The sequence below is a fragment of the Primulina eburnea genome, chromosome 3 (assembly GCF_022965805.1).
Source record: "Primulina eburnea isolate SZY01 chromosome 3, ASM2296580v1, whole genome shotgun sequence".
NCBI classification, from domain to species: domain Eukaryota; kingdom Viridiplantae; phylum Streptophyta; class Magnoliopsida; order Lamiales; family Gesneriaceae; genus Primulina; species Primulina eburnea.
The window spans coordinates 51857232-51884413 of NC_133103.1; the positions used below are offsets into that span (position 1 = coordinate 51857232).

The 27182-nt window shown below is 36.7% G+C and overlaps 1 pseudogene; it reads left to right on the top strand.

The window, feature by feature from the left end:
* The window catches only part of LOC140827464 (serine/threonine-protein kinase ATM-like), a 30220-nt pseudogene extending 4541 nt beyond the window's left edge, over positions 1–25679 (top strand).
* The last annotated feature ends 1503 nt before the right edge of the window (positions 25680–27182 follow it).

Here is a 27182-nt window from a genome sequence, read left to right on the forward strand (position 1 = left end):
TTTTTTTGATAAGAAACATGATAGTATTATTAAAACTAAATAGTGTTTCTTTTACATAAAGTGGACTAGTGGTCCACCATGAAGAAAGATAAAATAATGCAACTAGCAATAAACATAACTCCAGTCTCTTAAAAGATCAAGAATGGATAAACTCTCAAACTCTTTAATATTTGCAATCCAGTTTGCAATCCTAAACTTGATTTTTCCCAACACTCTTCTGCGCTGTCTTCCAAATCTTCAAAGATTTGTCTATTTCTCTCTAACCAGATACCCCATCAAATGCCATGAATTACCACCCTCCAAAAAATTCTTCTTCTTTTGCCGACCCACTGTCCAAGATCCGTAATGAACAAATCTTGTGTTGTTTTTGGTATGACCCAAACCAATTTCAGTTCTTCCAAAGCCCTAGACCACAATTCATTAGCAAGCTTACAATGAATGAGCATGTGATCTTGCATTTCCAAATCATTACGACACAACACGCACCGATTGGGAGAGAGAGCACATTTAGGCCATCTCTTTTGCATCAGGTCGGATGTAGGTAATTTTCCAAGGATTGCCGTCCACGAGAATATTTGAATCTTTGAAGGAATAGGAGTTTTCCAAATGATATGGTAAAATTCGAAATTTTGGACACAAAAATTCGCTGAGAAGAATGAATGGAAAAAAGACTTTCTGTGAACTTCCCAGACGGATCCCCTTCCCACACTCGAAAATCATCGACCCCTTCGACCAAATTAACCCTATCAAAAATGCTCAAAAACGAAGACAACTGAACGACCTCCTCCTTTCTGAGAGACCTACGAAAATGCAAATCCCAAGAATACTCATGTGACACAGTATCGAATGCAGCAAAAAAAGATATAGGCAAGTTACGAACCGAACTAATACGAAATAAAGAAGCGAATAAATCCCGGAAAGATAACTCCCCCCACCAAATGTCCTCCCAAAACATGATTTTTGTACCCCCTCTAACCACTAATCTTAGTAGTCGGTGATATGTCGGGTATGATCTAGAGACGAATTTTCACGGGCATCTAAACGTCACATTCGTAGCCAACCCTGCATCTCAACCGTTTTCTTGTAACCCATATTTGCTCTTTATTATCCTTTTCCACAACGGCTCATTCTCAACGTTAAACCTCCACCACCATTTCCCCAAAAGCGCTTTGTTCCTCAAGCAAATGTTACCAATACCTAAGCCACCTCTCTCTTTCGGTCTACAAACTTGTTCCCAGCCAACCATATGACAATGTGATTCACCCTCATTTCCACCCCACAGAAAATCTCTCATTAACTTCTCTATCTTCATTGCTATTCCTTTCGGTACCCTGAATAGTGACAGAAAGTATATAGGCAAAGCATTCAATACCGCAACAATCAATGTTACTCTTCCCCTTTTGGATAAAAATGCCTTTTTCCAAGTTGCCAATTTTCTAGTAATCCTGATGAGGATAGGTTCCCAAAAAGACACTTTGAGTGGATTACCCCCTAAAAGAACTCCCAAGTATGTAGTTGGCCATTGATCCCTACGACAACCAATCCTGTGGGCTAGCTCCTCCTCTTCAACATCATCTTGACATAAACCCAACAAAGCACTCTTTTCCCATTTGATCCTAAGTCCTGACATATCACAAAACAACTTCAAGATTTGCACCAAAAAGTTTAAATGAGCCTCTTTTTGAACGAAAAATAGAGTGTCATCCGCAAACTGTATATGTGATACTTCCACCTTTTCTCGGCCCACTTCAAACCCTTGGATTAAATTCTCCTCTTTTGCTATATCATTCAAACTTCCCAAAACGTCTACGACCATATCGAACAAAAATGGAGATAAAGGATCTCTCTGTCGAAGTCCTCTATTCGCTTTAAATTTCCCCCTCGGTCTCCCATTTATCATGATGGAAAACGAGACATTTGATACACATCATCTTATCCATCTTCTCCATCTCTCGCCGAATCCCTTTTTCCCTAACACGAAGCCCAAGAAGTCCCCCATTCAACATTGTCATATGCTTTTTCAAAATCAATTTTCAAGACCCATCCCTTTTTTTTCTTCTTCTTCTTCTTCACTTCTTCCACCAGCTCATTGGCAATCAAACAACAATCCAAAATTTGTTTTCCTTCAATGAATGCATTCTGAGATTCGGACAATGTATGTGAATACTTTTTTCATCCTTGTAGCCAACACTTTTGCAATTATCTTGTATAAGCTCGTTGTGACGCTAATGGGTCTGAAATCTTTCACCCTTAATGAGTCATGCTTCTTTGGTATCAAGCATATATACGACTCATTAGTTATCCCGTTTATGATCCTTCCTTCATAAAATTCCTCAAAAACCTTCATTAACTCCCCCTTTTATCACATCCCAACAATCTTGATAAAATGCCAAAGTATAACCGTCAGGCCCCGGTGCTTTGCATATGTCACACTCAAAAATCACCTTCTTAACCTTTTCCTTGAGAAATGGTTGTTCAAGCTCAGCCCTCGTATCGACATCAATAGTCCTCCATTCTACACCTTCAATCCCAAATCTTCTCACCTCTCTTTTACTGTACAACTGTTCGAAGTAATTGACAATGGCTTTAATTATTTGACCTTCATCCTCTACCACCACTCCATCCTCCTTTTCCAATCTACTAATTATTTCTTTGCTCTTTCGGTGATTAAGTAAAGAATGGAAGAATTTGGTATTGTGATCTCCTCCTTGTAACCATTTTATCTTTGCTTTTTGATATAACATCATGTTTCGTCGACACACTAATTCTTCCATCTCCCATTTTATCAGTTTTTTTTCATTCACCGCTTTTGCATTCCCCCTTCCGTCACTCTCCATCTCATCCAATGTAATAATTCTGTTTTTCAATTCTGCCTCCCTCATCTCCGTCTTCCCAAACTCCTCGGCATTCCATAGTTTTATCTCTTCCTTAGCAGACTTGAGTTTCCTCATGAATTTATATCCCTTCCATCCCTGCAGTTGTGAGCTACTCCACCATGTCGTAAATTTTTCCTTAAAACTCTTTATGTTTCAGCCACATGTTTTCGAATCTGAATGGAGTCGGCCCCCATTTGAGTTTTTGTGTCTCCAAAACAATTGGAAAATGATCCGATGTTATTCGAGGCAAAACAGATTGCCTATGGTATGGAAATAACTCCATCCACCCTCCCAAAAAAAAGAATCTGTCTAATCTGCTGCAGATTGGTGTAGCCCTCAAATTTGACCATGTAAGTTTTGCATTCACTAACGGGGGATCATACAATTCCAATTCCTGTATCAAAATATCAAAGCAATTCATACTTGTTGTTTGTGAATGACTGTTCATTTTCTCGGTCAATGACCTCACAACATTAAAATCCCCTCCCAAACACCACCTATCCCCACACAAGACCCTCAAACCCGCCAATTCATTCCAGGACATATTTCTCAATCGTTTGCATGGGCCATAAACTACAGTAAACCACCAACCATAGTTGTCAAAAGCGCTAGGCGCAAAAAAGCGCTCAAGTGTCTTGGGGCTTCAGGCGCAAAGCGCAAAGCGAAGCGCACGCTTGACGGACAAAAGCGCAATAAACAAAATATTATCAAAAAAATCAAAATAAAATAAAGAGTTTTTCAAAATGTGATAGATGAAATATCCAATGTCATTATATTAGCAAATGAGCGGCGGCATCACGGCGGCGTCGGCGGCGTCACGGCGGCGGAGCGGCAGCGGCGGCGGCGGCGGAAAGGCAGTGGCAGCGAAGACTCACTCAGATATTCAACAGTGGACTTATTCTAGCAGACAACGTAACATAGGGTTTTAATATAAATGGGCTGGGCTTACCTTTTTTAGCTGGACTTGGGCTAAATTGTCACTTAGAAAAAATTAAAAAACAAAAGTGGGCTGAAGCGCATTGGATCGCTTAGAAATTCTCAGGCCAAGCGCACTGAAGCGTGCGCTTGATCCATCTGCTGCGCTTCGGGACAATCCGAAGCGCAGCAAGGGCGCCTCGCCTCGCTTTGCGCTTAAGCGAGCGAGGCGAGCGCTTTTCACAACTATGCCACCAACTTTCAATGTCTTTCTCTTTTTCTATACAAACCGAAACCGTGAATTCCCCAATCATATTATCTTTGATGGATACCACTCTTGGATCCCACATAACCAAAATACCACCTGATCTGCCAATTGAAGGTAGATGAATCCATTCGACGAACCTTTATTTCCATACACTGGATATAAAATTTCTGCCCACAACTTCTCTTTTTGTTTCTTGTAGAATAACTAAGTCTGGCTTCTCCTTGCGTAACATATCTCGAATGAATCCCCTCCTCGTTGCAGAACCTCCTCCTCTTATATTCCAAGAGAGAATCTTCATCTAAACACCTTTTCTCCCCTTGCACTTATTCCAACCGTATTTAATCCAGCCCCCGGTTCCACCTTTGTGCTCCCATCATTTCCAAACATCCATTACCTCTGTCATGTTCGGACATTATCATCATCCCCCCGCTGTTGTTATCACCCTTGTGGATTTTGCACTCCGACATACCCGACTTATCACTAACCACTTTATCTTCCTTAACCTCTAAAACCCTCCCCGACCCCGAGATTTGTTTGAATGAAAAAGACGAAGAAGAATGGGTGGAAGGATTGGGAAGCTGGTTATGAGAGTTAGTATTTTTGTTGTGTACCTCATTCGAGTTTGGTGCGAAGAGATCTCCAATGTCCTCCAATCCCAAGCTGGTGTGTGTCGTCGTGTCCGAACTTTCAGGAATATGGGATTTGATGTCGCTATAATCACTTTCCTCTTCCGACGCAAGACCTCGTTCCACTGTGAAATCCCTGTCCTCCCATGTACCATCCTCTCCCCTGTGCAATGATCCATTATCCATCCTCTGTGTATTAGTCTTTGTCACATCCTCATCCTCTATAATGAAAGCACCATAATTCTTCCTTGATTTTTTCCTTGTATAAACCACCTCGAATTTCCTATCTTGTTTGATTGTATCATCTAGACTACCATATTGCTGTGACTTTTCATTGTCTGTTTTGCTCATTGATTGAACCATTCCCTTGTCGAAATCATCCACTCCTTTCGGAATAAGCCTTTTGAGAATCTTGATTTGTTTTCCTCCGCGCACTGGTTCTGACCCAATTGCTTTGGAACCCTTAATCCCTTTCCTTGTCGCTGTGTGAACAGAGTATTGCTGTATTTCCGTTCTTTGTATGTTGAAGGACTTTCTCCCCCCCAATACCATATCTGTACCAGCCATTTTCTGTTGGGCAGCTTCTCCGTCACTTTTAATCTGATGGTATTCCGTTGTGGCCATCGAATCCTTCGCTACATCAACTTTTTTAAGATGTCCAGTATCTTCAACAACCGGTTTTTCCACTCTACCCCAGCCTGCTATCACTCTTGCACCATCAACTACCACCTGTGCGTAGGATCTTTTTTCATAGATATCATATGCTGAAATGTTGATCGAATCAACATAAATGCGAACATTCAGAGGACTGCGTGGTGTCAGTATTACCAAAGAGCTATTAATGAATCCCCCTTCTAGCCCCACCACTTTGATTTTAGCCGCTGCCAAATCCTTGAGGAAAATAGTATCTCGACTAATATCCACCAATCCCCCACAACTGTCCCGATATTTTTGAGCACATCTGTTGTCCACACATCCCATGGTAATCCAATAATCCTGATCCAACTGTTGCAGCATTCAAAAACTTCCTCTTCCGTGTTGACTGTTGATGTCGCTCCTCCATCGTTCAAAAGTCAAAGAATCCTCTTCTCGAAAAAGCATCTATTAATTTTCAAGTAGAATTCATAATCCTCTCTGTTGTTTGGCCACCACATTGCTTTATTTGTCTAGAAAGGGAAAACCTCAATTTTCTTCTTCACTGCCTTACCAAGTGCTTCTGTTACCATTTCCCAAGATATATTAACGCAATCTTTCCTAACAAGCAATGCTTTATTCCAGTCTTTACTCAAACACTGTCGAAATTCTGAATGAGCATCAATGTTCTCGGACCCTGTAAAGCTTGGATTGGTCTTACCACGATACATAGATTGCCGAATTTGCTGTTTACCCTTCAGTTTGTATGATCCTTTCATTTTTGCGTTGCTCAGAATTTTATCAACATAAAACACCATACATCTCCAGCCTTCTTCATACCTTCCACTTGGAATTATAATTCGCTTGTTTCTTGTTGGATCTCTCAAATTTCGACACTTCAATATAGCTTCCTCGATCATTGACAATTTTTTGCACAGATACAACTGCTTCCCCCACTCTCATTCTGTTAAAAGTTGTATAAGATTTAGGATTGATAATGTACTCGCACATTATTTTCCTCAGCCAGTAAACACTCTCACGATCTAATTCCAGCATGTAGCTCGCATCCCGAGTTCTTTCTGTCACACAGATAGAGTTACCCCTTTTCCCCAATGAGATTAGAAATAATTTTTGCTCTATTCTAATCTCCTCTACTGCCTTAGCAGCCTGGTACTTACTACACTCCATCCTTGACATATGTGAGTATGGTAAAAGGATCGGTTATCTCAATGAATGGTTTTAATCGGAAAGGAACACCGTGAAGGTCAGTAGACAAAAGAAATAGGATTGTGTATTATCTGGGTGAAGAGAGATGGTAGACCGCCGACAAAGTTGGTTGGAATTGGTCGGAAATGTCTTTAGACAAAAGAAATCGGATGGGGTATTATCTTGAAGAAGAGACAAAGTAGACTGCCGACAAGGGTGTTCGGAATTGGTCGGAAATGTGCTATGATGGGTGGCGACAAAGTGACGAACGGCGGAGTTCAGTATATTACTACAAAAGAGAATACCTCCATCTAAGGTGACAAGCGGAACGGGTAGGCATTTTTGAATATATCTATCGCACTCAAGAAAGGCGGAAATACGAGAATATGAATGTCGTCGACGGCCGGCGACCGGCGCCGAGGATAGACAAAAGGTCGGTCGAAAAATCTCAGTAGACGAAGGTGATGGTTGAGCAGTGGAGGAACCCTAATGTTTGACGTCTGAAGGTGGGAGGGACCATTTTCAAAAAAATTTCTCACTTTCTAAAAGCTACCCCACTTTTGTTATGGGTGACTCCTGAATTGAAGGTTAAGGATAGCTCAACACTGTCTTAACACCAGTTTCTTCCTGTTTCCATTATTGTATAATGTTCTTATACTTGTAATTATGATCGGATGTTCAAGTATTTATACAATTCTGAAAGCAACTTTTCAAGCTCTAAATTCAGTATTACAGGGTTAGTTGTGCTCTCGTCTTTGCAGTTGGATGCTGCTGCTTTTATGCTGCTTTGTAGCATAATGTTGAGCGTAAGATTATAGATAATTGTTCGCTTCTCTTATTTTGATTTGATTGTTTCTTTGCTAGTAAAATGCTTGCTTCTCCATGATTTTAGTATAACTACTTCTTTGCTTGGCATTTACCTAGGATACAAAAGATTCATATCTTTTTCCTCTTGAGATATGGGATCTTCAGCTATTTAAACGCACACTTTCAACGTGAGTGATTCACCTTTGCAAACTTTTTGTCGTTCATGTTGCTTTAGAGTATAAATCTTTCGTTGTATGACATTGTCGATCTCATCTTTACCCTAAAATCCATTGAATACTTGTCTGATATTCTTTTTTTGTTCCGGAGAGATACATGTTATATATATTTTTGTTCTTTTACTCTAGAATATGACCCGTGGTACTCTGGGATGGTTCGTTCAGCTTTTTTGGAAACCTCTAGCTACTTGTAATTTCTAGTTCAATTAATTTATCTTGAGATGGTAAAGTGTTCGCCATTTGGGTCCAACGAAGAATATATGACCTAGTTTGCCAATAAAATATGTCATGGAAAAAGATGCTTTAGGGTCACCAGCCATATTTCGGCAAAAAATCCTACGATGCCCAAGAGAAAAAATGAAACGGGAGAATATTTGAATGCATAGTACTTGGTGTAAAATTGGCATACATTAGCAAACCTACGGGAGAATATTTGAATGCATAATACTTGGTGTAAAATTGGCATACATTAGCATACCTTTTAAAGTTTGTGTACACTACCCACTATTTGTGACACTACCCATTATTTGTAGCTATAGAGGCAATCATTCGACGTGAAAAAGAGAACATATTCAATCTAGAATTCTGATGTCGATATTTCTCGCCATTGGGACGAAACTACAAATTAAAAGGATGTAGGAGTGGAGTCCAACGAGAAACAACCCTAAAGGTCTATTTATTAGATGCGTCAGCCACTCCAGTTTATAAAAAATGAATTATTCTAACATTGCATATATCATGTCAAGCCAAAGGCATATTTCATAATTCTTGACATCATTTAATTCACCTTAATATATATCTTAAATGTGACCATTGGTTATATTATATCAGCACTAACCAAATATTAATCATATGCTGTTTAAGCGGAGTAAGAGAGGACAACTTGACAGACTAGTGTATTAAGTGCATACACCTTTCAAAATAAATTGCAACTCCTAATATCTTGTGTGACATAGAATTATAGAAGCCTTACTATCGGCCTTCCTAATGTTACTTTTTAAAATTTTCATTTTATTTTGCTTTTAATATTGCTAGGTAAATATTTTACGGAATAATCACCTTATATATCCATTTGATCTCCTCCGTGATGGTCTAATAATTCTGAACACCTTAAATAGTTATTTGATTTCCATGATATCTTCGATGGAATTTGTATGATCATATTTTCTCATATTTTTTACTATTGCCTTTTTTATTTTTTTCTTCATTAATATCTTGGGTAGAATTAGTTGGTGACAATTGTTGCTTACCTTAATCTAATCGAATTATTTGAATTGTTGGTTCAGTGGTGCTGTTTCAAAGAGTTGAGTCTTTAATGTTTAAAACATCTGTTCTTTTTTTATGTATTATCAAGCACTTAAATTCTATAATTAGTGAAGTGCAGTTTAGAGTAAACATTAGGACAGAATTGTTGGTCTTATATGGATGTTGCTTTTTTTTTTCTTTCTGGCAGCAATGTAGTATTTGTTTGTTGACATTTAAGTTACTATCCTTAGAAGTGTTTCTCACTGACTTTTTTAAAATAAGAATGCAAACTGTGGGGTTGTAAAGAAGTAGATTTTTCCAGTCTTATCATGAGATGGCTGATGCACGAATGCAATTTAGTTGAATACTTCCTTTCTTCCGGTGTCAAGTTTTAGAATGCTTTTATGTGATAAGATATTAGTGTTATCATGCAAACTTTTGTTTTAAGTGGAAAATTCTAGTTAAGTGTAGTTTTGGTGAAAATAAAACCCTTGCACAACCAGTATTCAATTCATTGGCTTGAAATTGTTGTGTTTGGATCCCCTACAAAAGATTTGTGTTTGAGATTAGTTTTCCACCATATTTTATTGGTGTGCCGTGTGTGATTATGTCAAAGTAACTTGCTCTATGTTCTCTCAGAATATGAACATTAATTTTTGATTCAGAGTTTAGAATGCAAGAGTATAATTTTCCTTTAGCTGTCGTAATTCTTTTCCGATGATTCTATCCAGTGTCCTGATGTTGGGAAATATACTTCAGGTGTGCTTTATGCTTCATCTCATGCTACTTCTCCAGGAGAATCTCGCTGGTAAGAACCCATTATACTTCTCTTTTTTGTATTCCTATAATAACTTCAAGAGTTCTTTTCAAACGTGTGAATTTGATATTTCTCTCTTACTTTCTTCTCTTATATCCAACCCGAAACATAACAACTCTGTTGTATAGAAACATATATGAGAGTCTTTTCTCATCAACAACTCAAACAGAATGACTCAACTGTCTTGAAACATGGCTATTAAAGTTCACGTTGTATCTTTCTTTTGATTTCTTTTGTTATTTCAAAGCTTTTATGGTGGTTGGAAAATATCTAAATGATGCCCACTCTACTATTGATATAGTCAAGAGTATGATGACCATGAGAAGCATACATGTAGGCATCTTGTTGCGGTTCCAAATTTGTAGTTTTGGAAGTTGAAATTTCTTACTCTCATATTTATGGCCATGTTTATAGACTTGGTAATAATTGATTGGTGCTTTAATAATTTCACAAAGTAGGTGGAAAGGAAAGGGTTGCCATCCCATTATCATAAACTGCGAATAAAATGGTGTATTTGATTTTTGCGTCATTCCCTGAGATGCAAAGCTTGTTATTTTGTGCTTGTTTCCCGTTGCTATATGTCATATTGGATGACTGTGTTAGTTATTCTTCCTCATGTATCTAAGCCTGCAAATTTGTTAGTTGGAATGAAATTCTTGGGATCCAAAAAAGATTTTCCTTCATCTCAACAGCTTTTCTTTATTTTAGCTTTTGAATTCAATTTGAATGGATTACATTTTAAAAGGGAGTTTTCACGTGTTTTCAATTTATTGTAAGGATCCGAATCGTATCTTAAAAGTATTCATTTTCTTGCTGCAGGGTGATCTGCAAGATTCTTTGTATCTTCGGCAGAACATGTTACCAGCTGTTTTAGCTATACTTAACTTGAAGGTAAATTCCAAACTAGGTACAGTGGCTTTGATATTTTGAAGTGATTTGATGAGATTGATCATAACTTTTAATAACCAAGGAATTTTTTTACAATCTTCAAATGATTCGCTGTGAAAATTCCAGTCTATCTGCAAAAGAAATGAATCCCATCAACGTATAGACTGAGAGACAATATATGATGGACTTATTCAATTCTGTCCCTCAATTTTCTAATCCCTAGTACTACATCCTTTTTTTGTATCTCTTTACTTCTTTGCTTTTCTTTTATACATGTATAGGTGGTGCAGGATGTTGACATTATTTAGAATATTTGATTGACCTCCTAATTACGTAGGAATTCACAACACTGAATGAGCGGTTCCTTGTGCTGCTGCCGGCAGCTGCATATGCCTTTTCTACTGGTTCTACCCCTCTTCTGTAAGACGCTTCAGGACTTCTGCCATTGCTCTATGCTACTGAGCCTGTGGAGGAATTGGCCAAGGTATTATTCTTGCAAATCCATCCTTATAAACCTTTTGATCTCACGTATAATGGCTTATCTTAAAAAGTTGTATCCGATGTCTGGTAGATAGAGGAAAGTTCAAGTGATTTTTTGGAATGCTCAGTTGAAGTTCTTGCGAAGATTGATATTGACTCTGGTTCAAAGGTGTCACATACTTCTATTTTTTGTTACTTTTGAAATTTTAATAACTGATGGATTTTCACTGTCAGTTATGATCAATTTGTAGGTGAATTTGTCCAATTACTGCCAAAATGTACGATTGCCACTGAATCTAAGAGATCAATTGCCTCATGAAATGGAAAATCACGTTCTTGAATGCATAAAGGAAGTAGAAATTGACAAAATGCTGCTCTCAGAAGTTATCTACACATGCGCTCTCTTAGCTAATTTCATGTTCTGCTCGTATTCAACAAGGTCAATCTTCACTTTCATTGATCCTTCCCATTCTCCGTTGCGGCAGTAGTCCTTTTATATGTCCCATGCTTCACTTAAAAGCTTTTGAACTGTGTTGTACGCTCCTCTGTAAACTTTTAATAAGCTCCAAGTAATTGGGGCTTGAGACAAACCTGCACATGACGGTGTGACATTGTTCATTGCCTGAATGGTTACCCATCACACTCTTGTTCCATATTTTCTCAATCACCTGATTGGGGATGCCAATTTTATTCATTCCATTATTATTTTTGCTTTCGCTAACAATTTACAGGCTTTTTGTTTCAATCTGATCTTAGTCATTTGTTTAGTCAAATATAATGTTTTTGCTGTAAATTTATTGACACGTTGATTCTCTTTAGCACTAGTTTGCATATTTTATTATTTCCTTCATTTTTCTCAAACTATAAATTTTTATGGATATGGTTTTCAAATATTCTGTTTTATTCTCACAGTGCTTCACATTAGTGAAATTCCTCCTTTCTTTTCTAAACTGGGTGAATCGTTGTTAGGATATCTAAATCATGCCATTTCAATTGTGGAGAAATATTACAGTGATGGTCTGTCTGGATGTTTGGAATGGAACTCCATAATTAATAACATTGACTCGACTGCGACTTCTTTTAAAAGTTCACTAGCTCGCCTTTTCTTAGAAATTGCCAAGAGAAAAATATTGCAAGTTCTGGATTTTATTTTGGAATTGTTCAATCTTCTGAGAGGCTTCTGAAAGCCCTTGCAAACTGTATGAAAGATGTTCAGAGTGCAGAAGGAATTCTCAAGCAAAGCCAGACTTCCCCGACTTATCAGACGCCCACTCCATTCGTGATCCTTTGCCGCTAAATGGCAGGAAAAAAATTGATTTTGGATGTGGAGTTGGATATGAACGGTGGGTCGATTGATGTAGATAGGGTAGGTATTGACGGTAGTCACACAACTGGGTCTTCCGTTTCTTTAGTGAATCGGAAATTCAGTGAATCAGAAATTGAATTTCCTGTGTTTTTTCCCAATTTTATCATTGTCGACGTGGGAAATCATGTTCAATCTTAGGGAAAAAGAGAACGACCCACAGGTATCTTAGTCTCATACCTTTACGTTCCATGTTTTTCTTGGCATTTGCTTTATAGCTATCATGTAGACAAGTAAATTATTTCTGTTTCGTATTTGAGTAGGTTTTAGATTACTCTCTATGCATTCTCAGCTGGCATCTTCACTGGTCTTCCTGCAGACATATATTGGATTTGGTATTGTGCTCTTTTTGTCGTCTCTGTCATTTCAATGCTAGCAATTTTGTGACACCATTTGATTTGTCTAAAACTACCCGGTATCTATTTGATTTCTCCTCTCCAGGTTGCGTCTATGACTGATGTAGTAAATTTATATGAAAATCTTAAGTTCCCGTGTTCCTATATACTGGATGGCATCTGTTATTTGGTGGCAAGCCCGTTGCAGTAAAATGGGATTGGAACTCAGAATACCATGCATCTTCCTTTACGAAAAGGGAGTCCGAAGAGGTGTGATAGTTGTGATATGTCTATGAGCATGCTTGGATGTTTTAGTGGTAAATTATCAATGGCAAGTGGGATGTGAGTTTGAGTTTGTTAGTGTCAATATTTTTGTTTCTTACTTGATTTTGCTGACTTTATACATGTCATTTTTAGCTTTTGTCAGAACAGTATTGAGGAATTCAATTGTAAGTTAATGATTAATTTGTACAAATTATCGAGTGTTAAAATAAAAGTTGAAGTAAAAAAGATACAATTGAAGCATAGTTAGCTAGAAGTTAGGTCGCGAGAAATTAGGTTTCAGATCAACGAGGACAAACCATGTGAAGAAATTTAGTGTGCGGAATTACTTGAGAAATAGTCATATTTAAAGCTTTCTCATGCTAATACTTGTCAGAAAAATTGTTTTCTTTTTTCTAAATTAGCCTATTGACTTTCAGTGCTTGACTTCTCTCGGAGATTTGGTGCCTAAAGTCTTTGATAACAGTCTCTTCGACTTGTATGATTGTGTGAAGCTTGTTAACTGCATATGCAATTTTGTATTACTCAGGCCACAACTTGCTCAGGTGATTAATCTTTATCCCCATCATGATTTTTAGTTGAGAAAATGTGAACCTGGTTTATTTATCTTGCTTTTCTTTTTCTCAGTAATTAATCTTTAGTCCCTCACTTAGGTTGTCATTCTTTTATTCTTCTTATACAGTTAGTGATCCATAAGCTATTTATGCTGCTCCGAGATCCTGATTATCGGTTATGCTTTGCCCAGCTCGTCGGATTGGCGTCTTTTTCCAGACATGGGATGGTCACTCTCTACTCTTCCAAGATGTTTGGTAATTGGCTTGAGATAGACATATTTCCTGTAGCTATGATAATTTATCAAATTTATTGTAGCTTAAGTGTTATTCTAAACGGCCATTGACATGGGTCAGGTCCATTTATAATCTTGTTTGTCTAACCAAACTTTCTAATTCTTGCTCTACTGATAAGTTTCTTGATGCCGTTGCACATTTTAAGATTGGACATTTCATACTATATTGTATTGTGGGCTATTGTTTTAGGCTTTTCTCCATTTTGTACAAGTCTAAAGTAGCCTTGTGTGGTTTAATTAGTGTATCAATTCATTTAGGATTTGCTCATATACAATGTGGTTTCTGATATGATTACACTTCCTTTTGCTTCTAAAATAACATCGTTCTGGAAAATGTCACTGCAGTTCAAATTTTGGAAAGAAATTGGTTACTTCCTCTGGGGAGAAAATAGTTCGAGCACATGAAGTTTTTTCTGCTGGTCCTCAACCTCCTCCGATTATGGAAACAATTGCCGTAACTCTTATGCATCTTGCACTGCATAATGAGAAAATAGAGTTCGAGGTACCAAAATTATTTAGTTCGAGGGAACACTATTCCCACGAATTGTCATAACTCTTATGCATCTTGTATTGCCAACTCAAAATTTTCAAACTATTCCCACGAACCAGCTTAAAATGATGCCGCTTCAAAACTTTCAAAATTTATTCAATGAATTGTCGATAAATTACTTTTAGCGTTTTGATTTTTGAATTTTACATACAGGCAGTTTTTTGTGATATCTGTTGCTGCTGCTATCGATCCCTCCCAAAGGTAAGAGTGGAAAAGTAAAGTAGCCACATCTTTATGTTGCATTTGACCTCGGCTCAATTTTCCAAATATTCATCTTTGTTCAGAGAACTAGTCAGTGCTGTGCTTGACAGTTTATCTAAGGAAGCATGCTATACAAACAGGACAAAGGTGATAAATACATTTCTGGTTGATTAATTTAATTACATGATACTAACTTTACAAATTATTTTGTGCTTTCAACATTTTTGAAGTTCTTGGAGGAGCTTATGGGGCCAATTCTTTTTAATTGGGTTGCTTGTGGTGTAAGCTTAGTTGCACTTGTTGAGGTAATGTCATGTTTTGCATTCGAGGTGTTTACCATGTAAATAGAAAACTAGACTGTTAATCTGATTGGATTTGCAGGCAAGAGGCATTTTTACGTCGAATTTGGAACCTATGAACTTCATAAAATATTGTTGTCCGTGGCTGCTTCCGGCTTTGATCTTGCAGGAAGATGCTAACAGCTTAAAATGGGTTGCTAAGGTAGCTAGCCTTGCATTCGTTTCCCCTAAGAATGTTGTTGCTTCATTTAACTTTTTGAACATTAATATTATTTTTAGATTTTTATTAAATCTCTGTCCAAGTTATTTTGGTTTAGATGTCTTCTATGTTTTCTTAATGTGGTGAGGTGTTTGATCTAATTAATGTTAAAAATGATCGTACCTCGAGTCAACGATTTTAGCATAGGGTAGTTGTATGTCGTGTTCACTGATGTGGATTGATCTTTGCGAATTGATATACCCATGTCAGGACTCAGGATCATAAGATGACATTTTTGCTATTGAATATCTTGAACTATATATGCTAGTTTTTATTATTGTTCTTTTTCCCAGGTTGCTTGCCAGCCTTGTGCAGCTTTAGTTAAGAGTCACTTTGTGCATATCTTTTCTGTCTGTATGGCAATGCATTGCAGTAAGAAAGCTGGGTGGGAGAGGGCATCAAGAGTGCTGGAAACTTCTATTTTACTTATAGTTAATTTCTCTGAACATGAAAGGGATGAACTCATTAACAAGCAAATGATACTTTCACTTACTGCCTACAACTTTAGTCTTAACTTTAAACATCTCATGTTGAAAATCAACTGCATTCTCTTTGATACTTTTTGCATGAAGTTAATGTTGTAATTGTGTTTCTTTGAAATATTTTTCTTTTATACTAATTTGTGGAAAAAATGAACTAATATGAATAAAACCTTTGTCTGTTACACGTATGTATCAAGTTTCAGTCTAAAAAAAAACCATTTAAATTCTAATTTATGAAAGCATTTTGTAAATCAATGGTATAATTTACATTCAATTAAAAAGTTCATTTTTTATGCTTGACCCGCCAAAAATTGGAGTTTTTTTTAAACCTGGTTTGAACAGGTATGTGATGTTTCTCAGCGTAAGTGGATAATTCACACCTTGAACTAGAAAAAAACAAGATGATTTTTAAAATTTTAGATTTCTTTGGAAGAATGTTGGGACAAGATAAAGTTTAGGGTTTCAAGTTGGATCTATAAGAATGTGGAGGTTAAATCGTTCTCGGTCACAGACTTGTATAAGAATTTAAGTATAGTATTACGTTGACTCGTAGTACGAGTCTTACCTTACTATGCATGGACCTTTGGTCTGCTTTTTGTAATTAATATCTTTTGATAATATAATATCGTTTCTTTTTTAAAAAAACTAGTGCGAATAGAACGAAATATCATCTTTGTTACTTGGAAAACATGATAAAATTCAGATTGTAACTTTCTCATCCCATCCAAGTAATAGGTGCATTTTCTCTCCTTGTTAGTATGAATCTCAATCTTTGTAGGATTGTCTTCCAACAGAGTGAGTGGAAATGCCTCTGAACATTTAAGGTGTTTAGCAATCTCTCTAATAAAACTATTAGAAAAACAAGGTGCAAGCAAGATGGATGAAATGGATAGTCTAAGAGTAAACATGATGTTCCACCTCTTGAGATGGACATAGGAGCCGAGCCTTATGAAGAGTTGGGGACATAGAGTGTTAAGTATGGTGGGTCTGCTAGCTATAAGATTAGTCTCCCTGAATAAATAACCGGGAGACCGAAATTACCTTCTCGAGGAGATAAGAAGAAACCTGAGACATAAATCATTAAGAGAAGTATGAGTTTATTTCTTGTTTCCTTTTTGAGCTCGTTTCGGTTTGCATTGATATGGATAGCCATCTTTCTCCCAGAAAATATCGATTGAGTATTTAGGGCTATTGCAGTTGGTGCAATGACGAGTGTTGGCCCTGTATTATTTTTATTGATAGCCATTGCAGAGGCTTTAGAATGATCATTTAATCTAATATTAACACCTTTGTGCTTCTCGATTTGGCTGCGAATAAGCTTCCTCTAGCTTTGGCAAGGAGAGGCAGCCAAAGCCCTGGTCACTAACTCGATGTAGATTGTGATCAAGACCAAAAAAAATATATAGATCTTATACTTAGCGATACGTTTCCTTAGTTTCTCAATATCCTATGGACATTTCATATCATTTAGCCTACAGTAATCAAGTTGCAAGAATTTTGAGTCCAACTCACTACATTTACTCCACAAGAGGGCGATCTCTTTGGTGTGGTTGGAATGTTTGCTTCATTGTTTTTATACTCGAGAAGAATTTGACACATCCAGATAGTTCTTGATTCCATTCCAAACTTCTTTAGCCGCCACACTACGCAAATAGGCCATCAGCCTTCTATCATGGAATTGACGAGCAAAGACTTGACCTTAGCATCTTTAGCCTCCCATTCCTCATAGTTTGGGCCGTTCTATGTGAGGCAACCTTCGTCATTGTAATGCATCCCAATTTCTTCTGCCTGCAATATGCATCTCTATAAGCTGAGACCAAATACGATAATTAGCATTATCCAACTCAGATCAAATTTATTGGAAACAAAATTTCATGAACAGTTGTTATGAATTGCTTTTTGCCATCAAGAGTGTTCACATTTGCTTTTCCAGACATGATGTAAGAACTAGATGAAAGATTAAGAAAGACATGGCTCTTATTCAGCCGAAAAGAAAGAACAATTGCGGTTTCTACTCTCTATACCAATACAAATTGATAAATGGTTGAATGATCTTCATATATACTAGGGAAACCTATACACAATATACATAACCTATTCTATAATAGTAAACTATACAATCAATAGGAATCACTCATGCAATTAATATTTTGATTGTCAGACATCAAAGCCTATTTAAAAAGAAAATTTATCGATACAAAATATTGGACGGCTAATTTTCTGATTCTAATACATCAAATTCTATTTAAAATGAAAATATGATAATGCAAAACATTGTGCGAGCTATTTACGCTTACTGATTTGTTACTGTTCTTCACTTTGTATGCGGGTTCCTATTGTGAACCATACATTATCTCTAGCTTCCAGCTCCTCTGACTGTCCACTTCCGTTCTTTTCTAAAGATACAATTGCATGTACAATTCAAACTATTGTGGATGGCTTCTGGGATAGGTTCAATACCTTCTGTTAGTTGTCTATATTTTTTTCCATGTTTATTCTAAAAGTTTGAGTGTTCTATTATTGATTGCTTTATTCTTGCAGCGAGGAGCACTCTAAAAGTTTCGGACTTGTTGACAAGATTAACATCTTCAGACCGGACAGAGTATTTATGGTGATTCTTCAAAACTTATATTTCAAGCTGTTTTTTCGTTATTATATTGTCTTTTCCAGTAATTTTGTCTTGTGTATTTATTGTTGAATGCATATTTTTAAAATAAATGACACCTTATTTTGTAGTTTATAGCTGATCTACATTACAAGATCGCTGCTGCAGCTCATCGTTGGCATAAATGCAACCATTTGGCCGGCATTGAGGTGCTCGTCAATTTGCTTGGGCATAGAGTGTAATTCCTAGTACTTTTAACTGAGTATTGCTTGCACATCTTACACCCATGACTTGGTGATATAAATATTAGGAATTACTCTGCTCCATTATTTTGCTGTTTGGGAGGCATATAAATATGTTACATTTTTATCGAAATTTTTTGTTTATGTTGAGTCGTATTATACCATGATATGTTTGTCGATACAAAGAACTTTTTATCATATTTTTCTGAATACAATTTTAAGATTAATGGAGTCTTAATGGTCGTTTATAACTTAGCTCTGTTGATTGCAATTTTCAGTGTGTTATGTGGTCTTAAGTATGATATCCTTCACTTGTAAAAGAGTTTTTTTTAAATACTTGGAGGAGTTTCTTTAGAATAGAGTCAGAGGGTACAACTGACTTTAATTTGGATACTAGTTTAACTCTCAAGGGGCTTCTTATATCATGTGATCTTGCAATGGTTGGTGTTACTTTTCTGAACAGTTACCTTCTCAATTTGATTGGTCAATTCATTGGTTGCGACTGTTTACTCGATCAATGTTGTTGTATAATTTTTACGCTGCTCAATATATCAAGAGATTACCCATCAGGGGAGACTATCAGAGTGCTTGGTGAACAACTTCAGGCAACAACATATTTTAATCTCTTTTGTTCATTAAAATGTTTTATGATTTATGCTGACTTAGTTGTTTCACTTGATAGTTTTTAATGTCAGAGTTGGTCGCATGTTGCACATTTCATAATATTTCTACTGCTGAAACAATATGGTATAAACACAACATCTTATTTCTCTTTTTATTTTGTTCTGTAAATGTAATATTTCTTTTGCTTAAACAATTTAGTGAAGAGTATAATTGACACAACTTCTTAGTCACAGTGAGTGTGGTTGGTTTTTTTCCTTAATTACATGTTTAAGATTTTCTAAAGTGGTAGCATCGTTCTTTTGCTTCATTAGAGGATGTTTAGGAGAGAAATTAACTACTTCTATCTAGAGATAGTTACAAAATCTTGTTTATCAATTATTCTTGCAGTCTGAAATCATTGCATAAAAATATTGGGTCAAGTGGGTTATTTCTTGGAGATCAAAATGATTTCAAAGATGCATATTGGCATTCGGAAAATGAAATTTTTCATGCTGCTTGGAAGCTTGTTCCATTGTGCAGCTTAGATAACACAAATGATCTTAGTGCAATGGTTTCTGATTTCATATCCAAGGTAACCGTAGCTTTGCATTTTGATTTTCTTAGGAAACATTTCTCAAATTCATGAAATATGCTTTCGAGTACCTTTTATTATGCTTAAGTCATGATTACAGATTGGAATTGGTGATCCTCATCGTGTTGTATTCCATCTTCCTGGTGATTATTCAGTACCTGTGTTTGGCATAGCTATTGGCATGGCAGAGACTAACATCCATGCAGATATGGGCATATCGGAAGAAGCTCTTCGAGTCCTTATGAGGCTTCTAAAGAAGTATCTGATGGAGGATTCTGTTGAGATAAGTGACATGGCATCCCAAGCATTAAGAGTGAGTCTATATGACTGCTGTTAGATTTTGGACTGTGCTGTAATCATGTGTTGTGCTTATCTTCGTTCTTTGTTTTGAAGTTTGATGGATATGATAGTCATTTTTCCTGTGATTTAAGTTTCATTATAGAAAAGATATCTATTAAGTTTCTAGGACGAGAGATGAATAGTTATGTAATGTATGAAGAAAACAGTAACTAAAATAGGTTACAAATAATTATGCATCTCTTAATGTATTCTACTCCTAGTTTTTTATATAAAATTTACGATAATACCCCTCAAGTTGGTGCATAGACATTGATCATGAACAAATGTTTATAGGTAGGCTTTGTAGGTTCTTTGGCCGAAACACTTGTTCTTTGTTGAGTTGCTGGCATGAATGACAAGCATATAGTTCCATCTTCATTTTTCTCCTATAAAGTGACGATCTTTGTGCTTTGTCTTATCATGTTGAATTGGGTTATGGACAATACTTATTGCTGCTTTGTTGGCATAGTATAATCTCAAAGGCTTTCTATTATTCTTTGGAACTTTTCGAGGGCTCTCTTTAACCAAAGAACTTCAAAGACTCTTTGGGCCATAACATTGAATTCAGCCTTTGCACTACATCTAATGACATCACTCTCCTAATTCCACCATGTCACTGAATGACCCAAACAAAGGTGTTATATCTCGAGGTAGATCTTCTGTTAGCGGTAGATCTAGTCCAGTTTTCTAGCAAAACTGGGTAAGGACACTCGCCAATGTCCTCGAAAGCTTCGCTCCTGTGATCACCATCCCAGAACTCTTCAATAGATCTACACCGTGGTAAGTTTTACAATTGGTGCAAAGGTCTCAAAGTGATCTACACCATGAGTTTGTGTGAAACCTTTGACTACAAGTACACGCCTCATATCTCTCCAATGAACGGCCATAGTCGTCTTTTATCGTGAAAATCCATTTACAATTAAAGGTTGTTTTCACTTGGTAGTGTCACTGCACTCCAAGTGCAATCTCCTCACAAATGCATCTTTCAACTTTGGAATTTTAAGAGCTTCACATAAGTTTTTTAGATTTTCTGCATTGGACACTTTTGAAGTGAAAACAATAAAAAAGAAATCTTTTTATAAGAAACAAATTTCAATAAAACAAGGTTGTAAATGGCGGGAGGCGGTGGCGGGGCGGTCGGTGACCGCCTACCTCCTCAGTCGCCTAGGCGGTTGAATTTTTTAAGTAATTTTTTTATAGATAATCATGCAATATAGTCATTTTTATATAAAATGTGCAATTAAATAATGTTGAAGCACAAAATATAATATCATCTATAGATAATGTGCAATTAATAAAGATTCATCATTATATAAATGCTATTATGTTAACAAAGTAATATAATTATTTTTACCAAAAAACTAAGTTTAAAATTTTTAATTATTTTTCTGACTGCTGGCGGCAGTAGGCGGCGGCGGCGGGCGGATTGTGTGTGGTGGTCGAGAGTTGAGTGAAAACCAAAAATAAAAGAAAGAAAGTGAGGTGTGTTAGGGTTTTAATATTTAAAATTATTTGACTTTAACTAGGTTTTTAAAATTGTTGACTAGGTTTTTAAAATTGTTGACTACAACTTAAAAATCTCGACTGACTGCCTAGCCCGCCTGACTAGCCCGCCTGCTCGCCGCCTCGACCCGCATACCCTAACGCCGTATAGCTTGGACCGCCTAAAACACCCGTCTCATGCATAGGCGGTGCGGTCAAGGCAGGCGGCCGTCTCGACCGCCATTTAGAACACTGCAATAAAAGATGTTTTGTACATGACTTAGTAGCTTGTCCATGAATCATTAGGCTCAGTCTGAATAATTGAAGGAGATGAGGGATCAACTGTTGATTTGATTTGGGTTCAGAGTAATGACTATGTGACAGAGGAGAGTCCTTGGGTTCTTTGAAGATGATAAGTCGTACTTTTGGAGAAGAAGCTTGGGGGCACAGCAGTGCATAAGCATTTTTTACAGCACTTACACAAGGAATCTGTGAAATAATTTGGCTTGAGATATTAATGAATAGTCTACAGATTCTCTCCTGAGAATTGATCGAGGTCATAATGTGTTTTTTAATAATGTTATATCTAAACTGATCAAGGTCCTCACATGATTGAAGCATATGAGAATTGATCGATCCACAATCGGATGAATACAATTAAACAAGAGTTATTCTCTAGAATGTATCAAGAGTTTATCCTCTAGAACTTATCTTTTTTCATAAAATCCTCATCAAGTAGTTTGTGGGCTAGAGCTTTGGAAGAATTGAGATTGGTTTGGGTGGTGCCGAGATCGACACAAGATTTATTTACTACGGATCTTGGACATCTTCTTGGCAAGAGGGCAAAATTATTTGGAGGAGTGGTGTGGTACATGACATATATTGGTATGTGTGTTTTGAGGGGAATATAAGATTTTTTGACAACATTGAAGAGACCAATGAAGAGATTTATTGAGAGATTGGACTTTTGTGTATTGTTGAGATGATCAAAGTCTTGTTTAGTTTTTTGTCGTGTGTGGATCACTAGTCAGCTTATGTTAATTAAAAGCCTTTAAGTATTTGATAAAATATCTTGTCTTATTAAAAAAATAAATCTTTTTACATAAACTCGATATGATTATGTTCATTCAGGCTTTGTGTTTGTTTGATTTCTAGTTGTTAAGGGACTTGTCCAGGACTTGAATTTTAGTGTTATTTGCTCAGGATATTCTTTCAACTGAAAATGGTCAACGGGCTTTGATGCAACTGGATTCCTATGAGATGTCTCTCATTGAGGTTAGAATGTATTTCAGATTTTCCATTATATTTTATGCTTTATATTTATGATTTAAGTGCTCTTTTTCCTATGACTCCGTCTTTTGCTGATCGATTAGGAATAATGTCTCATTGTCTTGGAAAGGTCGATTTATTTGAACTAAAAAAAAGTTTGGCATCTTTATGGTGGTCACGACTGAATGATTGCATTATGTCTTTTGAGCAAATGAAGTTTTTTGTATATTTTGTCGGTATTATTAAATGAAAGACTTCTTTCATATAATATATTGTTTTTATTAATTATATCAATCACAAACTTATGAAGTGCAGAAGCAATTGTCATTGGGTTTGGCTTTGAGATATTTCATCTTGTTGCTTTAAATATGTACCATTATGTCATGCTTGAATAACATCCATTAAAATAAGTTAAAAAAATTGTTTTGTACATATACTTTGTGCATCCCGAGGAGATGGCAAATATTGAACCAATAGAACCAACGATACCATCACCAACTACACGGGGCATACCTACAAGCAAAGATGATCATATCCACACACATCATAGGAAAAAAATAATTAATATAATCGAGAGTCTATATCCATATGAATTGGCGAACATCAAAGGATAAGGATCTTGATTTTCCTTATGATATCCTTGGGACACGGCATTTCTTCTTAAAAAATAGTTCGATTGCGTGCATTCCAAATGTTGTAGACACGTGCTGCCACCGCAATACGTCTAAACTTAACAATTTCGCTGTTTGTGCATTTTTTGTGATAAATAGATTTAATTATGTTTTCCAATTTATATAATCATTCTAGGTCCACTCAAAAGTTGTTAATTTGGAGTTTGTGCAGAGACTTATTTCTAATCTACGAAGAAAGTTGACAGGTAAGTTGTTACCGAGAAAGATCGTTAGCTCATATTTTCATCTGTGAGATTTCTCCTTCAAAAATACCACTAGTGGCAATGAGGCATGTGTTTTTCCTTCATCTATATGCTAGCACATTAAGCAAATCTTGCTGCTGGGTTATACTTTTAACCAGCTGTACTCGTGTTTTTTTTTTAAAAATAAATTCATTACAGAAACTTTGTAACAAACTTCTGGTGGAAATTTAGGAGTTTCCTGGGTCCATATAAATTTCATAGAACATAAACTCATAAAGCGATAGCAATGGATGTGGAAGTGACATGGATCCCCGATTGTCTAGGTCTGTATTTATGCCTGCTGGGAAGGCAATGCCTTTACAGTGTACATCTCATGATGACACTCGTGAGTAGTAACAACTAGCAATAGAATAAATGTGACCACCAATTCGACTAATAAAAGTAGTCTCAACAATTTTTTCTGGCTGAAGCATGGGTTGAACCTTTTCATGTATGAACTGAAATTCGAATGACCTCGAAGAAATTTAGTGAAGGCATGCATGCACTTGGACAGACAACACATATATTCTCTTACTTACATCCTGATTTTATTTCCTAATTTTTCAGCTGAATCAATTTCTATCGAGGATTCAAATGTGTGGACAACTTTGGATAAAACATTTGAAGCGTGGATCTGTCCACTTGTATATGCAGTGATAGGTTATTGCAACGATCTCATTTTAAGGTTTTCTACTAGTATTTGAGATAGTTGCTCAATTCCTGCATCACTATTTTTTCCATTGGAATTTTCCGTAAATCAATCATGCGGCTGATCTATATTACTGGTTGCGTCAGATTATGTCAAGACATTGTGCTGGTTAAATCATAAGTTGCAGAATTTTTTCTGTTCCCATATGTCATTGTCAATGTTGCTGGGAGAATGGATTTAGATGTGGATCTTTGCAAACTAATCTCTTTGAAGGTTACTTACTCTGTTTTATGCACACCGGTCTTTACATCATGGTATCATTTGTTCTCAAAAACTTATTACAAACAGTGTTTTGAGAAAAATACATTCACTAGATTTCTTTCCTGCTTGCTTTATTGTGGTAAGGTGTCCACAAAAGGCATGATTGTTCCTTGTAGCATAAGGTTTTCTTAAACGCCTCATTTTCCCACTTACGTTTTTTTATGCTGTGTCTTTTTTACTTGTCATTTCAACTAAAATAATTGAAAAGAGCGGATAACGTGAGAGGCTAATAAGTATCAAACCCCATAAAGGTAAGTTTGAGTCTCTCGGAGCTTGATACTGAATGTAAAAAATGATTAGCCTTGGCATTGCAAACATAAACAGGGAGCATATTTTGTGTAATTTGATTTCCAGAAGAGTTGTCTTAATTTCCTTTATACTCTCAAGAATGTCTTGGTATGTTGAAGTGAATTTCAGAATTGTTGGTGCTTTTGGAATGGAAATGGATGTATTTGAAATCAACCCCTCTAGTGTGAAGTATCTTGGGTTGCATGTTAGCAATTGCATGAGGATTTTAAATATATGACCAGTGTATCAAGGAATTGACTGATTGATCGTCTTATTATTTCATCATCTCTGGTTGGTGGATCAATGTGACCTCTGAGGGTAAGGCACTTCCTGCATTACTGACTGATATGCATTGACCTAGTTGCTTGCTTTGCTAGTTGTGAATTGTTTGTTTTTAAATTTGAATTGAGATTGCTTTGCTTATTCTTGTAATTGGAAATTATATCGGCATATCATGACAAATTTTTGTTCAGTAATTTGCATAAGAAGATAAATTTTGTTCAGTTTAAAGGTTATTCATAGTTTTATTAAGATCTATGAGAGGAATAATTGCATCTAACCAATCAACAAATCTTGATCTGTTGATTTGTAAGTTATTATCTCATTGTATACATGTGCAGGAAAATATATTTATCGAGTCCAATGCCTCGATCAAATCAATTCAGATATTCTTGCATGCTCTAAATGAGCTTCGACTGTGTCATGTAACGGAAAGAAAGTCTTCTGTTGTTCCTCAAAAGCAGGAAAGCTCGAAGGTAGAGGTGCTAGACAACCTGCAATTTGTGCTTTGCGTATTGATTTATGATTGGATTAATGTGATAAAAATAGAAGCATTACATTCTAAAGATATTGTGTTTCAGCTGGCTGAAACATCTGCATGCTAAATGGGGGCATTTGGGTCATGACCTTAGTCAAATTTGAATTTAAAAATTAATTGCACTCAAATACTTGTGACCGCAACTTTGGGATAATGCCCTTGATGAAAAAGATCATTTTTTAAAATCTCATTTGACCATATGGTCATTGGCCCAATTCCCCCTTAATGTGATGGAAATGTAGCAGTGGGGTATGGTAGGAATTCATAACAAGTACGAAACAACGTTATTTCACGCTCGAACGAGGCCCAATATATATGTTTAATTCATGGTTCATTAAGATTACATGATATAAGACTTTTAGCAGTATTTCACACTTGAACGAGGAACGGAGACCGGGGACAATTAAGGAAAAATGTTTTTATTAAATAATTATTTTTAATTATTAATATATGATGTTAATAAGGGTGATTTCGTAAATGAGTCTTGTTAAGGTATTTTTACGCGACGAGTCGTATTTTAAACCGGTATTCAATTTTTACCAAAATGGAGGACTTTTGAGGGATCGGACAATATTTTCAAAAACTTACCTAAACAAAATATTTTGCGATGGCGTTTTTGGGCTTATTGGGCCTACTTTAACTGGCACTGGCTTAAGTCTCATCATACAACTTTTTTATATCAAACCATACCCCAAAACCCTAATCCCCTCACCCCATTACATTCGGCTGCCCCCCATCTCATCCAGCAGCTCCCCACTCGAGCTGCAACAGCTTTGTCATGCCACCTTCAAGGAAAAATCGTTAGAGTTGTGATATCGTTACTCCGGTGTTCGTCCCTCGTGTTGTTTGTGCGAATCTTTGAGCGTTTAGACGCAATGGCACGCCCGATTCCCTTATTCTATCATCGATCACACTATATTATGTATGTTTAATTGTATTTGCAAGATATATTAAGGATATAGTGTTATGCATCAGTTTTGCTTAGCTTTTATGCGAAAACGTTGGACATTCTTGCATATTAATCACGCCTTGATCTTGTTTTGTAAGGGACTGCCATGGCTTGAGAGATAGAAGCGATCTACAGTAGGTATACCATGAATTCAGATGGGAAATGTCGAGCTAGACCCGTCCTGTAGGTGGCCGATTGCATCTCGTCGTTCTAAGGCTTGGGACGGTTAGGTTGTGCGAAGTAGGCGAGGGCAGCGTGCATGGGCTCAGTCGGGCCGTGTTTCAGACCCTGTTGGGTTCGTGTCATGGATTGGAATGGTCCGTGAGCCGCTGGACGCATGGCTTGGGTGGGATCGTGTGTCACGTAGCAAGCTAAATTATGGTTTGGAGGTGTTCGAGCGATCCATCGTGCAGAAACTGTAGGCATGAGTTTGGTCAGTCCAGGAGGGGGCCTTTTGGTTCGGTCTTGTCTTAGAATAGTTGGCTAGGGGCTGGTCCA